Genomic DNA, 18,149 nt, shown 5'->3' with positions numbered 1-18,149 from the left:
AAGTTTATCCCAGTGTCCATAAAAAGAGCAAGTCAGTTGTAAGGACTGCAAATAGAGAAACAAACAAACAAACAGAAAACAAGACAAAAGTGAAGCTTTCTGCAAAAGCAGAACAGCACAAAACCTCATGAATAAAACATACACAAAGCTCGAATGAATATATAAAGAATTAAATGATAGCAAACTTACAGTGAGTATTAGAACCTATAGTTCCACCAAGAAGGATCTTCATTACAGTGAGGCCTACAATGAGGCCTAAAGTGAGCCACAACTAAACCACCTTGCTGCTGCTTAGTTCCCTCCTTTTGGCCTACTTCCCCTGGCCTACTTCCAATATACTGCCACATAGTGGATGGAGTAGGAATTACCATGAAAAAAACACTGTCACAACACTGGAGTCACACGAGTGTCAGCAATCAAGTAGGCCTAAGTTTTAGGATTTTTTATACCAATATAGAAAATAGGCAAGTGGCTTAAAGTTCCAACCACAACAGGCCCAATGAGACCTAAAGAACCAGCACAACAGGCCCAAGGATAATGATAATTACAAATCAATACACATAACTAATCATCAAAATTATTGCATTTTCAACTAAAAAAACATTCTGTTAATAGTCATATCTCATATGAAGACTTTTGTATCCTTTGAAAAGAACTAAATTTGACATGTGTGACTGTCTCCTATAAATACTTATAAATAAATGAGTACATTATAAGGTGAATGCTGTGCCAAGGTCCTGCACAATTGTTTCATATTTTAGTGACAAATAATTAGCAATTTAATACATTTATAACTATTTTACAAAGTTAGTGAGATAATGTTTACATCAATCCTGGTGCTTTAAATCTCTCCCACATGGTGAGGTTTATGGTTTATTTATTTAACAATGGTATCAGATCGGTACTGTGTAACTGAAAAAGGTTGGTGCATCTGTAAATGTAACATTTAGGAAACAGCATATGACAGCATTATTGTAAGGCATTTCTGGCAACTTCACTGGTTAATAGAATATGCCTACATTAATAAATCCCCTTAGGTTTCACTCTGATTAGTGAATGTTTAGCATGTCAAATGTATGCTTGAATGTGATTGGCTAATGGCAACCACAATAATTGACATATCAAGTCCTCTGGTCAGACTATTATAGAATAGGCTAAAGATGCAGCAAGTAAAATTGTAGCTTGACTGGATGAATGGTTTCTGAGAAACAGTTATGTACTACTGGCCTCGCTTTCTTGTGACAAATGTCCACCAAACTTGACATGCCCCCTCAAAATAATGTGCTGAACAAATTTTGTTAAAATGAGCTTAAGTGTTCAAAAGGTACAGGTTGACATTATTCATTATAATTATTATTAATCATAAATATCGCAAGTATTTTGCTACCAAAAATTTGAGGATTGGTAAAAAAAAATCCTAGAAGTAGGAAGGATCAAGAAATCAGCCAAATAAAAAATATTTTTTTAGTGAATGTCATTTTTCTTGGCCGAGTTTTTCACAGCTGCTGTAACTTGTTTGGTGTTTCTGGGATTTACGGCTCTTTATGGCAGGAGTAAACAGACCCAAAGTGTCATTCACAGTGCTGAGGCAAGACTCCAGCTCATTTCTCCTACCTGATTACAAAAATGCAGCCTACCTCGACTGCAGCCTAGACTTTGTATCGCAGCTAAAGACACCAATATGATTGTATTTACACATAAGGTCACCGATCACCCAAAACTAGAGCTGAAACAGTATGAAAATTGAATGTCACGATTATAGTAACATTAATGCTTGATATGGTTATCAGTATTATCACATGCTGTTACAATGTGCTGAACAGTTAAAAAAATACTGAATTACATACTGAAATTTCAGGCTTTTCTTACTGTAGTTGTGTCAGTAGTGGCGTGGTGGCGCTGTAACATAATCAGTACAGTGCACTGGGGAAGTCAGCGTGCTGTGAGCCACAGATAGAAGTCTTATTACACAGCAGCACTTCCACCAAACAGTGCATGATAAGTCATGTCTATTCAGCAGTAGGCTCGACAATTCCCTATTTGGGTTCAAAGAATCATTAGGGACACTTTTCACCTCAGCCACACACTTCCATTCGGGAGGAGATAAAGGACCATTCTTGCCAGAATTGCTGCCAGAAATCCACAGAGCTGCTAATCTGACCTTCCAGCTTCCAGCAGTTCTCCTCAGTGCACAAGAACATCCAGGGCTTCAAGGGCCGATCTCCACCCCTAGATCTCCGCTCCCATGGCCCTCCATTAGGCTATCGAGGGCTACTGGGTGGGTCAGTCTGAAGACCCTAACCTGTGCGCTATCCACACCAAAAGAATCACCCTCATGCCTAAACACATCCAGCTGGTCGGCGGAGAGCCCGCAAACCAGGGCACCCAAAATACCCAACAGCCCTGTTAAGACCCACCTACCCAGTGTTGCCAACTTATATTTAGTGACTTTTCAGACCCCTCTAGAGACTTTTTGTAAGCGACTAGCAACAAATCTAGTGACTTTTTCTGGTGTTATTGGAGACTTTTGGAGACTCTGAGGTGAACACATGTTCTTCAGTTACTGTCCTCAGCAGCAGGTGCTGCCGTGAGCCCCGTCCCTCACAGTCAGAACAGACCCACACCGCTCCACGTACACACTGCAAATGAACTGCGCATACCCAAAGCCTCCGCTGACCCCCCCCCCCAAAACTAAAAACTAAAAAAAGAGTAAGTAACTCTTTTAACGTAACTGCCGGTCTCAAGCCCGGATAAAGACGGAGGGTTAAATGTACAGTAGCAGTTCCACACCACATAACACACTTTTGATTCAATTTGATATGCTAACATTTAACAGGACAAAATGTATTTATTTAATTTACGTACAAATGATTTATGTAATGTGGGTCTAGACAATGCTTTAAAATAGTATGAAGTTATTTTGTGAAGTAAAAGCCTATTTCAAAGGCAAAGAAAAAAAAGAATCAACAGAAGAAGTTGATTTATTCAGAGTTCATTTGTAGCTCTAACACATTTAGGCTGTTTTTACTCACTTTTTTCTCTCCCACAACGTCATCCCTTTATTCTACAGCTTCAAACACCAGCAAATAATTAATTATGCAAATTGGGCGATGGCGTCATTTAGCGACTTCTGGCGACTTTCTGGACAGACAACAGCTCCTTTCCTTACTGAGGAGTTGGCAGCACTGCACCTACCCCTGTCAGCGCAGTCAGCGCAGTCAGCACTGCAGTGCTGTAGTCAATCAACCAATTAACCACCAAGTTCAGCTCTATTCAGGATGGGCTGGAGAATATGCTCCTCATTATGAAGACACACACACTTTTTGAAAACGTTGCTGGACACAGGCATTGATATAACCGAGGAGGAGGCACAGAAATTCAGAGGTAAGAGTTTTGTGATCTTATTAAGTGACTTTTACTTATTTTAATAGTAAAATCTCTCAGGAGCTGCTAAAGTAATGCTAATGTACCAACAGCTGTGCTAGCTAGCTAAGTTAGCAAGTGCTATCTTCTCAATAAAGCTGTACAGGAAGATCCTGCTCATCTTAGCTCTTCTGTTTGAAACAGATTTGGAAGTCATATTAATAAACAGCTGTTTTGGTGTTTAGTTCAGCAGTAGGTCTGTGGGTTGGAGTTACATGCAAGCTAAGCTGCTAACGACGGAGATTAGCTTAACACTGAAGTGCTCTCATGACTCCAGCTTTAGCAGACAGTGAGCTTTTCTCTAGTCCTACATGCTCTAAATGTATGTAGTCGAGTGAGCACTAAATGAGAGCATTGTAAGCTTTAATTTGGGTCAATTACAGCTAAGGTTACCTGAGGCTTTCTAAAAAAGTCTCTCTGTTAGCCTCGATTCTCGTCTTATAAGAGGCTGCACTGCATGCAGAGAGCAGTTTAATCAGGGGTTACTGGTCCTGCACTCCGGCGCTAGGCAGCTGCTTTGCTAGAGGAATTAATCATACAGATATATGTAGTAATGTAGCTTAGCTAGCTGGCTAACTGGGGTCAGTTAGACTTTACAGACTGGTTGGTGTGAGTGTTTAGCTGCCCCCCCCTCACTAGCTGCCCCCCTCACTAGCTGCCCCCCCTCACTAGCTGCCCCCCCCCTCACTAGCTGCCCCCCTCACTAGCTGCCCCCCCTCACTAGCTGCCCCCCCCCTCACTAGCTGCCCCCCTCACTAGCTGCCCCCCCTCACTAGCTGTATCGTGAATTAGCATGAGGCTGAAGGTGGTGTCTTTATTTCCAGCTTCTTATTCTGATTTTCTGCTGAATTTGCTGTTAAAAGGTAACATGGAACATTTAGTGCTTTTTTACAGACATTCACAACAAAAGCTTTAAGAGGCTTAAACTTTCCAGACGCCTGGTTCTTATCACCACGGCTGTAAAAATGACTGTACTGTAAGAATTACTGAACACATTTGATTGATTTTGTTGCTCTTGGTGTGCAGGTATCCCACCAATGCAGAGTATCTCCAAGTTACCAAAGCTTTAATGGTGAAGAGCTCTTTCCTGAGGGATGTTGAGGAGAACGGTTATGTACGTTTGTTTAAGAATGATTTTATTATGGTTGATCACAGAAGAGTAGTTGGTGTAATATTGGTGGAGAGATTTGAGTAATTCTCTTTTTATGGTTGGGACTGATATCTTGTGTCTTTGATAAAGGAATCATGCGTCGTTGGAGAGGATACTACGTCTGAGGCCCACATTAAATGTGCATGAAAAACCTGATTTGATGATCGCGAAGGACCTCATGAAGACCTTTGCATTGGCAGCATGGAGAACTAGCTGAGGGAATGACTATTGAAAAGCTCTTGGAAGATTCTCAGGGGTAAGTGGAATAAAGTAATGGGGGAAAACAGCAGAGCCATCATGTCATGTGATGAACCAACTTCATATGAATAATTGTGTCTTTTATAGTCTATTAAAATATATTTATGACTGTTCTAGGTTTTTTACTCTCCACTACTGCCTTCATCTCTACACTTTATTGCAACATCATAATGAAGCTTTTGTGTATTTTCTGCTTTTGTCTTACAGTGTATGATGAGGTTGATGCCATCCATCCTGTGATGGTGAACATTTGTCACTGCTTCAGCTGAAACAGTGCTGGGAGTTTTCCTCTAAAGGACTTCTAGATGATCTTCAAGAGATGCTCAGCAAAAGTGTAAGCACACCATTTTCATCTCCACCAGCGGACCTACAGAAGACTTCAGAAGAATTCAGTGATGCTCTCAGACGTGTACAGGTTCAAGGGAAAGTGCTTCAGTGTGTATCTAATATTACACTAAATTATGCAAGTATTCCCTTGATGATGTTGGTGTAACGGGCCGAGCTTGCAGCTTCATTAGGAACACCTTTCACCCCAGCCACACACTGTATAACCACCTACAATCCAGGAGGAGAGGAACAAACCAATGAGATGAGACTGTCAGTGTTTGTGTTGTAATATTTCACATCAAAATATTTATATCTAGTACAATCTACTTAATCTGTCTTTGCACGTGTAAAGCCACAATATGACAGGAATGACATTCTTTCACTTTTCTTGGCAAAGTCACCTTCATGAATACTGGCAGCAGTTTATTTATTTCAGTGGACTTTGTTTACCTTACAATTCATAAAGTAATGTGAAGGAAAGGACACTCTCCCTCTCTATGGAGTTCACTTTTTCTGCACTCGAGAGTCTAATACAGTGTCTTTAATATTCTCTAATTCACTCACTATTAAGGGCACAGAAGCCGTTCACTCGAATAGAAGAGTGCACTTCTATATAGTGAGGAGGAATCCCTTTGGAATTGACCTCATGGATGGAGCTTGGATGTCACCATGTGGTCAAACTGATAAACTGCAAGAGTTATAAATAGATGCACATATTGACAAATTGTATGATTGTGTCCGTTATTGATACTCTGTATAAAAAAGTGTCATGATTTACCAAAACAAATCTGTATAAATAAAATACATTAAAAATCTGTTTAACAGCTTTTAGCTGTTGTGCCTTTTTAACAAAACAAAAATCTGTAAAAATAAATGAATTTTAATTTTAAATAGCAGAATCTGAGGTAAATGGAGAATCAGAGGTATTGCCTACCCTATGAGACGGTACATGTTCTACATCTTCTACAAACTGTGTAAAACCATAGAGTCACATTTTAATAAGTTATGAACTGTGATTTATTCTTACATTTCTAATATTTCAGTCAAGTGGCTTTTACTGTGACTTCAGCTCTGTACAAGTACACAGTGAAATGAAATGGTGACAACATTAAACTAAAGACACTACAATAACTACAGTAACTACGACTCCTCGCTGAGTAGAGGGGTGATTATAAGGTGTGTAACCCTGTTAAAATAAGCTCCTATTTCTGAGCTCTTCTATAGAGTCTGTGCTTTTCCCCTTCTCTCCCCTCTTCACTTCTCCTTACAGTCTTCAAGCGGGAGTCTGTCGTGTCCAGAGCTGATGCTGACTCGACATTTTTGTGAGCAGTTATGGAAGTTAAAAACGCTGCTAAACCCAAAATCTCCAAAAGGGATATAAAAGACCCCATTCAGTGTTTTTAGCTGTTCAGTTGTGAAGAGAAACTTCAGTGAGTTCAGACAGTGCAGTTTAAGGAGGGATTGAGAGTAAATAAGTGTATATTTATGTGTTGATAATGGGGGTTAAAAGGTCATTAAAACAGCCGGAGTAGAAATGAGAGATAAACCTTGGTCAAAGAGTTCGTTTCAGCTGCTAAGCTGTAGGCTAGCAGGCGGAGGCTAGCGGGATTAGCGTCTTGCTAAAGTGTAAATATACGATGTTAAGTGTAAAAACCTGCTGTTTACGGACTCAGAGACATGCTGAGATGAATATGATTGTCACGCAGTCTTGCTGAACTTAGTGCTGTATGGTACAGGTTGTTTTATTGACGGGAAAAGCGAGCGAATTTTCCTGTGTCCAAGAACCCGAGACTACACTTCCCAGAGTACTGTGCGAATGACCTCAGTAGCGCGAGCGCCCCAAACAGAGCTGCAGAGAAAGATACACACACACACACACACACACACACACACACATAAACCTCAGTCTACCCGGGTAGTGAAGTGGGGGGAGAAGAAACCAGAAAGGAACATTGATTATAACAAAAGGAAAAAACTGTTGCTTCTCTTTTCAAGGTCAAAAGACTGTTTTATTGTTGAAAGTTGAGTTAAATATCTCAGGAATACTTGATCCTGAAGTTTATTATTTTTTATTATTTTCTGTGAATAAATATATGATTGTATCTTTAACCCTGTACTCCCTGGTCTGTTGCACCTCTGTCCAAGCTCTCCTTAGTGAACCTAGTGAGATATCGACGCTGGTCCAAACCCCTGAAGAACCCAAACCTATGGTTGACCTCTCCCTCAATAGCAGTTCCTATTGTGGTGTAACGACCTGTGTAGACTGTGAGTTAGCTAACGTAGCTACTGCGTTACGTATATGTGCTACAGGTGCATAGATATTTAACAGGTAGGTAGTGAGAATAAGGAGCATAGAAATGTAACATGCCGTGACATCATATAAAACACGGCAGGTACTGAGGTAGTAAAGTATGGAATATATAAATAAGATAAATAGGATGCAGACATATTAAAATGCTATGGGTCGTGGGTAGGGTGGGGGGCCTCGTTCAGTCTCTGTTGTTTAAGGGTCTGACTGCTTGTGGGACAAAGCTATTGCAGAGCCGTGCAGTGACAGCATGGATGCTCCTGTACCTTCTACCAGACGACCAAAAAGTCCATGTGAGGGATGAGTGGGGTCCTTCACAATGCTGATGGCCTTACGGGTGCAGCGTGTGGTGTGAATCTGTGACAGAGGGGAGAGAGACCCCTATGATCTTCTCAGCTGTCTCACTATTCTATGTAGGGTCTTGTGGTCTGAGGCATTGCAATTCCCAAACCGGGCGATGATGCAGCTGCTCAGGATGCTCTCCACAGTCCCCCTATAGAACATGGTGAGGACTGGAGGAGGAGTGTGAGCTTTCCTCAGTCTGCAGGAAGTAGAGGCGCTGCTTTCTTGGCTATGGAGCTGGTGTTGAGGGATCACGTGAGGTTCTCTGTGATGTACGATCACTGTGAATAATATTTAAAGCCAGCATAAATGAACCATCCCCACATTCCCCAATAAACACAGAGTGCAGCATGTTGGGTGCACATTCCTACCAGAGCACCACAGATAGAAAATGATGCTCTAACCCACCAGTTATAGTAGATATATGACTGTCATCATGAAGCTATGAACTAGCTTACATATCACCATTCCTTCCTCCGCGGCCAAAATAAGGAACTCCAGATACATGGCTTTTCCAATCCAGTGTGAAAATGAATTAGGTCTAAAATAGCTGAACTGTGGTGTGGTAGCAAGCAAACTACCATGTATTCTTTATTTAAAAAATGGCTTGGTTTGCATAAATTGTGCTGTAGCCAACAGGCTTTCCTCTCCACATTTTGTGAGCTGTAGTCTTGAGCTAATTTGCTCAATACTAATGATGCTAATCAAGTCCCCTGTCAGATATAACTGGCTATGTTGCTCAGATCATTAGTGGATTAAGAGACCATGGTTTAAGGATTATTGTTTGGTGAAATTTACTCTTTCCACTTTGTCTGCCATTTATTTGACTTAATCACGGTAACCTGTATAAAGTTCTAATTATGACTTTGTTTTACAGGTACAGATTGTCTGAATTCAAGGCTGCAACTGAGGATAAAGTGAAGTAAGTTTAGCAATTTTGTCTCATATGATGAAAAACTATATTTTATATAGTTTTATATATATATATATTAACCAAAACTGTCTAACATCTTATTTTTTCAATCCCATGTGGAATTTGTACAACATACGAAGGATCCCAGAAGAAAGTCCTCGAGAGCTGGTCAGCTCTGGTCACTGAGAGACAGGTAACCAGTCACAGAAGTCATGTCAGATTTACTGTATATATCCTAGTGTGCTGTATTTAGCTATTATTTAATGTCTGTTCTTGTCTCCTCAGATTAGGACACGGTTAAAGAGAGTCATCACCACAGACCTTTTCCCGTATTTTATCAGACTACTTAATGGTCGTGCAGCTTAGCTCATAGTCTGCTAGTTAGTCGGCAGAGTAGTGTAAAAGGCTGCTGACAATCCAGAGCCGGGACCAGGCCGCAGACAGACAGGCTAAACCGACCGCATGCGAGCTGCTTTGAGGTGTCACCCAGGTTTCACCGTATTGAGACTGTGTCTGTGCCCCGAATTAAACCCAAACATAGAATATCAAAATCTGCTCGTTTTAATAATTTAATCAGTGTTAAATTCACAGATTCAAACGATAACAGCACTACCTGAGACCTAAAGCTATTTAATATTAGATCATTATCCTCGAAAGCAGTCATCGTAAATAAAATTATATGTGATCAGAAACTAGATGTTTTCTGTCTTACTGACACCTGGATTAGACCTGATCAATATATAGCACTAAATGAAGCCACCCCGCAGGTTATAAATATGTACATAGCCCTAGATGATCAGGCAGAGGAGGTGGAGTTTGCATAATCTACCAGAATACACTAAATATTACTCAAAAACACTGTAACACCTTGACTTCTTTTGAGATTCTCTACATTAATATATCAAATCCAGCCACAAATAAAAATGCATTCACACTAATTAATATTTATAGGCCTCCAGGACCCTACTATTTTTTTTTTTAAGAATTTAGTGATTTTGCTGCAGACTTGGCAGTGTGACAGTGTGACAAAGTTATAATAGTAGGAGACTTTAATATTAATTTTTAAAAAGCAGACAATCCATTAACGAAGGCATTTGTATCAATTTTAGATTTTGTCAGAATCACACAAAACGTAACTGGACCCACACATTACTGTAACCATACCCTAGATTTAGTCCTGACCCTGGGTGTTAGCATTGATCATCTAGATATTGTACCTCAAAGCTCAGTAATATCAGACCGTTTTCTAATTTCCTTTAAGCTACATCTTAGGCAAAATGTTAATTTGTCCCCCCAACACTGTCTAAAGCGCTCAATCACCGCAATGACAGCTGTACAGTTTACTAAAAACCTCCCACCCTTATCGACCTCAGCTTACACTCCTTCAGACCAAACGGAGCTAGTTAAATTAACAAAAGATCTAGAAAAAACCCTTCGATCAACCTTAGACAAAGTAGCACCGTTTAGAAGTAAAATGACAAGGCAAAAAAGGCTCGCACCGTGGTACAGCAATCATACTCGTACCAGTGCAGAAACTAGAGCGTAAATGGCGGACGACCAAACTAGAGGTGTTCCACTCTGCCTGGAAGGACAGCCTTAGTCAATATAGAAAGGCACTTATTAAAGCTCGCTCAAAAACAAAAACAATTCCTAGATTACTTTTAAGTGAGATCTCTAAACCTACTTAAAGCCATACAGATTCTCAACCCCAGATTCCAACATCTTTAACCAGTCATGTTTTTATGGACTATTTTAATAATAAAATAGAAAATATTAAACAAATCCAACCCTGCTTATTAAATCAAACATGGCCGTCACTTGGTGGAGCTGCTTTAGAACATAACTTAGTTGTAGAACAAAGGCTGGAAGCCTTCTACCCACTTCCACAGCCAGAACTAGAAAAAATGATTTCCTCAGCAAATTGTACAACCTGTACACTTGACCCAATTCCCTCTAAAATACTAAAAGAAATACTCCCAATTATAATCAGACCTCTTTTAACAATTGTAAATTCATCCCTTAGCCTAGGGCATGTACCCCAAACCCTTAAATTAGCAGTCATAAAACCTTTAATCAAGAAACCAAATCTTGACCCCAGTGTATTATCTAATTACAGACCCATCTCCAACGTAACATTTATATCCAAGATATTAGAAAAAGCTGTGGCCCAACAACTCTGCTTATACCTGAGTAAAAATAACATGTATGAGAAATTCCTAAAGTCATAAAACCATAAAACCTAATCAAGAAACCAAATCTTCTAGTCCATCCATGAATAAGAAATTCCTATCTGGATTCAAACCCCATCGTAGCACAGAGACAGCCCTAGTGAAGATTATAAAGATCTCTTTCTTGCCTCTGCTCAAGGCTACGTATCTTTATTAGCCCTACTAGACCTCAGTGCAGCCTTTGATACAATAGTTCACACTATTCTACTAGAAAGATTAGAGAAAATGGTTGGAATCACAGGAACAGCCCTATCGTGGTTCATATCTAACGGAACACTATCAGTTTGTAAAGATAAAAGATTTATCTTGAAATTACACAGAAGTAAGATATGGAGTTCCGCAAGGCTCAATTTTAGGATTATTTACATTATACATGTTACCACTGAGCAGTTATAAGCAGACATGACGTTAATTTCCATTTTTATGCAGATGACACACAGCTCTATATATCAGCCAAACCTGACGATAAATTTAGATTACAGAAAATGAAGGACTGTGTAAAGGATATAAAACCAAGGATATAAAAGTCCAAAAGACACTAGAAATAAACTAGCAGACTTAATGTTAGACTTGGCTGATGCTTCCAAAACAAAATTCTTCTGTTAATATATAAAGCCCTACATGGCCTCGCTCCTGAGTACATGCGGGATCTTATTACATATTACAAACCATCAAGACTACTTAGATCTCAGGGTGCTGCCCTCTGACTCGTTCCCAAAATTCAGAAAACCTTAGCAGGGGGAAGAGCCTTTTCTTATGAAGCCCCCAACTCTGGAATAACCCTCCAGATAATGTTCGGGACTCAGAGACAGTCTCAATCTTTAAATCTAAGCTGAAAACTCATCTGTTTAGCTTAGATTTTGGTAATTAATGTTTCCCCTTAGATAAAGGTTGTAGATCCAGGGGTTCACGGACACAGGGAATTGTAGTACACTGAGATGCTGGAGCTGTCGTCTCACTGCTTACACGCGATCACTCAGGTTTGTTGACGGTAGAGCAGATGGATGCCAGCGTTTTAGGGTGCTCCCGTGTCTGTGTTACCTTCTGGCTCTCTCCTTTCAATTAGGCTGTTATAAACAGACCTGACGGAGTCGTCAGACACACTCTGATACTGCTCAACATTCTCTACTCTCTATAAAATTCTCTCAGTACTAACTGTCTCTTTTTACCTTCTCCGAGTAAATGGCTACCCAGCCTGACCTGCTGGAAGATTGCCCGCCGAGGTCCCCTCTACCTGCGTCAGACCAGCTGCCACTTACCAGTCCGACTATCAGGCCCCCCACCCACCACCACCCATTGCAGACCAGCGACACACCCGCCTACCACTGCTACCTGTTTAATGACCATGTTAAAACCTAAATTGACTCGTAACTATCTGCCACTATTGATATCACCACTATTAACTCTCTGTTATATCTGGTTTGGTCATTTTTATGAATAATGTTTAAATAGTTCTGACCAGAGAAGGATGTTTTTTTGTTTTTATTAATTACTAATTATGTACAGCAGCTTTGTGACGACAACAGGTGTAAAAAGCTCTATACAAATATATCTGAATTGACTTTAATTTTGGACTGCCCTGAGAAATCTGTAGGTGCAGGATCTGTTCATGATTCATCAATTTTCATAACTCTATATCCTGTAGAACAACTTCAGAAGATCCAGAAGATTTTACCAGGATGTCTGATTTAAGCCTGTACCTGTTTTTGTGAGGCTAAACTGTGTGCATGTATAGCTTTGAACATGTACTTGTGATGCAGGTATGCTGTGGGTCATGTGAATAATGATTTCTTTTTATTAATGATATAAACTATAGAGGAGCATTACTGAGGAGTCCTGGGCATGTCCCTGTTCATTAAATAGGGGCTTTGTTTTATAGGTTGTACACTGGCAGTGAATGAGTTAACTGAGCTCATCAGTTCAGCTCAACAAGATGCTGTTTCTCGGGAGACTCTTAATGTTTATTTGTGGCAGAGGAGACTATTGTATTACACAACCTCAAAGATGTCCTGTGCAGCGTTGCCTTCGATTGTGTAAATGTTGAGTGTCTGAGCTTTCACAGTGAGTTGTGATGAAGCTCACACCAGATCAGGCCTCTGCAGGAACATACAGATTAAGAAGCTGGATCAGAAGGTGCTTACAGATTAAGTCCCTCTCTCCGGGTGTCACTAATACAAACAAATCTGCAACATAAAATACTTTTTGACTGAGAGCTAAAATTACTGTCTTACATCAATTCCCACTTCCCAAAACTGATTAAGGGAAAAGTGATCTACTTGTGTTATATTTTATTGCTGCTACATTACATTTCCTTGGGTTTAAATATTTTAAGAAAAAAGGTATTGGAGTTTTATTAATCTTTTATATTATCTAACTTTTATATTAGCGGGGTAATTCATTAACACAGTGAATTTCTGAAGAAATTATTCATTTTTATTAACTTAATTGTTACTTAGCGAATACCTTAAACTACCTCAAGCTAAATCAATTATTTATTTCAATAATTGTCAGATTATTTGATTGTAAAAAATAGTTGTTTGTTGCATCCCTAATCTGCTGCAGCCTGAGAAGTTTAAAAATGAATAAAGATTTTATTTTAATTGAAGTGTTTGTCATTATTGAACAGTATGACTATTACTTTATTGAGTGTCATTAGTAAGAAAAGGACATTAATATGTAATGTTTAATATCTCAAGCAAATTTGTTAATGAACAAAGCACATACACTTACTCATTTAACAAAACTAATAAATATCCTTACTCTGCTTACAGGGCCAAATCTCCTTTCAGTCCAACTTGAGTGTGAAGTAAAATAATTAAAAACAAAGTTTTACTTTTACCACCGTTTACTTTACTAAATAAATAAATAACTTAAAAATAACTTATATAAAATAAAAAAGTCAGATACAGACAAACTCATTTGTGTTTATTTACATTTGTGTTTTAGGCTGTGGCCAATCGACTGTGGTGAGAAGCAGTTTGACCAATGGTTGATGTAGACGACCGTACTTGTAGACCAAACGCGGGCAGTGAGAAGGCGGGGCTTAAACGGCGGCTTTAAAGCTGTATAAATCCGCACACAGACTGAGTAGCGACTGTAGAAAGAGACACAGACGTGAAATAAATGCGCACACATTTTTTTCACATCCCAAAAAGAGAACATGTCCAGTAAAAAGAGGACGTCTGGTCACCCTGCTTAACGAACCTCCACTTAGTCATTCCTGGAGTTTTGGAATTGTTACTGCTGAATTTACCCCATTTGTTGTGGAACTACTTTTTTGGAGGAGGAAATTTATATTATTTAAGGTTTAGAAAGAATATCAAGGCTTCTCTGCTTTATTTGGTTTGTATAAAATACTCTTAGAATGAATTATCTTTAAAGATGTCTAATAGATCCCAACTGTATTTGGCATTTTGTCTCCAAAACTGGAGGACTATCATTTATCACTTTTAAAATATACTTATTTGACAAGAAAATAATACATAGGTGAAAACTATTACTAATGGTCTTATTCAACTTGTACAAAAGTAATTTCAGACGCAGTAGCAAAATGCAATCATTATGTATATTTGATAAGAAATGTAATAATAAACATATTAGAAACCTGCTTAATATCAAAAATCAAAAATGAGTGAGGAAGTAAATAACCAAATAATTTTGATATGAAGGGAAAATTAAACAGTCATGTGTCCACTGACTAAATAAACCCATCAACTCTAATCAGGATTTCTACTGGAGCTTTCCAGCTGCTGGTCTTTTAACACAGGTTTAACTCAGTCTGATATTAAACGGTATATTTGCGCCATCTGCTGTTCACTTCACCACATTACATCAGCGCAGTATTTTCCTTTTACAGCGGTTATCATTTTTAACATTTTTAAATTATGCTCATATTGTATTATTCAACCAATAATTCTAAATGCTTTTAAATGTATTACCAGATATTTTAACAGATTTTTAATTGAAATTAAATGAAGTTAAACTGGTGATTTTTTGTTGATTGTTGTATAATTGTTATAATCAGAAAAGTGCTGGACACCATCAGGGCACCAGCTAAATTATTAAATGCTGGCACTGAATATACAGTTATAAATAACACGTTTACCAGAAACAGAGACGCTACGACAAACATATGTCTGCCCTTACTGGAGTAACACTGGTGTAATTGGCGCTTTGTCGCCGTCTAGCGGCCAGAATCTGTAACTGACTGTAACTATCATTAAAGAAATGACGAGGCTCGTTTCGTTTGACCCAGTGACTCTGCTGCTGCTGGAGGAACAAGAATAACCCTCTCGTATTGCAGATATTAGATCTATTATTTGATATTATAATAGTGGAATAAAATCCATATTAGAGAATATTGTAACCTACAACTCGATGTCTTTTGTTCAGACGCTAGAGGGACCCCAGAGTGAGTCCAAAACAATGGGTCTATATGAAGCTGTTCAAAATAGTAATTTATAAATGATTCATCATTTTTATACAGATAACAGCTCTCACTGTAACACAGAACAGAGGAAAACAACTCAACACACTTTTAATCAACAATTATAGGACTTCAGTGGTTAAAAATGTTTGAATGTTTTTTTCTGGTCTTTCAGGCAGGAATGATCTTTAATTACTAAAGCAGAAGAAATCCTTACATAATTTAATAAGAAAAAAATGTAACAGCGTACACATCCTGCCCTACAGGAAACAGATGTAAAGCAGAAACCGCTTCCATTCTGGTTACTGAGTGCTGATTGACTGGTGAACTGATCTGCTTATCGGCTGGTCAGACTCACTGATGTCTTGAATTATGTCTCATAATTGATTAAAATATGTGTTGAGTTGTTTTATGATGTACTGTGTCGAGAACGTGAGCAGTTATCTATATCAAAATGTAGGAGCATTATTATTTTTGCACAAAAGCTCCGTATGGACCCATTCATTTTAGACTTGCGGTTGAGCGTCCTCTAGTGTCCGAACAAAACGGAGGGCATAATCAAGTGCTTTATCCATTTAGAATAATGTCTAATAGTGTTGGTCATATAAAGTCCACAATAGTGGAGCTACAAGTTCTCTGGAACAGCAGCAGCAGAGTCACTGGACCTCCTCATTTATTTCATGATTAGCGTTGGTCAGTTACAGATGCCGGCTGCTAGACGGAGAGAAAGCAACAATTACACTGACCGTACTCTAACAGACATACTGGGGTTGCGGCCCCCAAATCGTTAGCTAATTAGGCCACTGTCGCACCGGTGTCACATCCTCTGACGTCATCTTACAGAAGGACCATTTAGGACACAATACGTTAACCAGCTGATGTAGCTAACATGCTACTCGTTAGCCAGCCGAGCTAATCAACCACCTTGCCTGTATTAGCTATCATGCTACTGGTTAGCCAGCCGCCGAGTTGCACCCCCCCCCCCACACACACACACACACACAGTGTGTTTTATCTAGTAATAGTTGTTTTTTTTATTGCTTTATTATTTTATTTGGATCCCAGTTATCTGCTGATCTTGCACAAGGTTAGCTCGATAGCGGATAGCAAGTGAACGATAACTAGCTTTACCTGTTAGAATCAGCTTTAAATGCCAGAGTAGCAACAACAATATTACATCAGTTTAACTTGCTAATGTTTAACATTTGATTAATAAAGATAAATAGCAACGCTTTATTCAGATAAAAACGTCTCAGTAATGATCAGTAAATATCTTTCTATAAATTTTAATCTGGCATATAAGTCTGACAGCTGTGTGAAGATGGGCAGTTAATCACGTGCGTGATTTTAACCAATGGAACAGTGGGGGGATAGGATGTGTCACAGCACCGGCCGGTCTGACTTATTTACACCTTACCATAAAGCTAACACTAACAAGTGAACTTCATTCTTTATTTTAGTTCATTTATTTAGATTTTCATTTACTGTATTTATTAATTATGAATGTATTTGGAGTATTGTTAGAATGTACTGCTTGTTTTCTAGAATGAATTCATCCAGTGTGAATAATTCATAAGAGTATTTTATGGACAATCAATCCTTCAACAGGTTTATTTACTATTTAAGTGGTGAAAAATCCACACAGACACATCAGTGGAACGCACCTCGCACCAGCAGGTGTTACAGTATAAGAGCATCACAAAGACCAGAAACCTTTGAGAAACTGACAAAGAACACAAAATTCAAATGCATTGGTTACACCTAATTGTGATATGAATAAACAAAAGGGCATTAACATACGTGCATAATTAATGACGAGGAAGGAAGCTCAAATATGTTTTTTAGAAGCCCCTCACACCTGGAGATACCCAAACAAGTTGGTATGCAACTTCGAGGTCACTTGAACAATAACTGACTGTGGCCAGCATAGGGGAAACAGATAAGGCTTACACTTAGGACCGGAGGAGTAGCTAGTTTGTTCCACTCCGGGCGAAGGGGAGTAACTGATTTGTGGACTCCTTCATATGGAGCAGTAAAATTATATCCACCCGAAAGTTATGATTAAGTGCCCAAGTCTATTAGTATGTTAGCCTGGATATAATATACTAAGAGAATGAAGCTAATGGAATACATATGGTATATGTGAGAGATAATAATCATCTGACTATGTACTACTATAATCTCGAAACCACATTTCCTCCCTTTAGACATAAAATGTCCATAACACAAAGAAGAGATTCGTCAACAAAATACTCAACGTCAACAAACTGTCAGAAACAAGCAAACAAAACCTCAAACCATAGAAAAATGTAAAACAAAGATTCTAACTGTTCAGAACTAGCTGATCTGAATTTAGATCTATGTACACCATTCCGATTACCTTTATGTGGCATAAAATCTAATACAATTGTATATAAACATAGGAGAGAGCGAAGTATACAAATACAAAGTAAGAACAAATATAATACAAAAGTCAAAGTCCTGTCTTTTTCCCAAAAGAAAATTTGAACACACTAGTCGGAAAACAGTGGAAACAATTCTCTGGATGCAGTTTATTCATCAGGAAACTTGTCGACAAGCATCTTGGCATGGAAACAACCGTCTTCTGCCTAGTGTAGTTTTGTACTACATAGGACACGTTGGGCAAAACAGGGAGAGGTTACTAGCACGTCACCTGATTGCCTGAATCCTCAGTTGTAGACACAAAGTTGTCTGGAACAGTCACTCTCTTGCAATGTGAGCAGTGGGTCCAGGTGTCTCTCTCAGCAACTCGA

This window comes from Salminus brasiliensis, chromosome 21, assembly GCF_030463535.1.
Source record: "Salminus brasiliensis chromosome 21, fSalBra1.hap2, whole genome shotgun sequence".
Lineage (NCBI taxonomy): Eukaryota > Metazoa > Chordata > Actinopteri > Characiformes > Bryconidae > Salminus > Salminus brasiliensis.
This window is presented reverse-complemented; position numbering follows the sequence as displayed.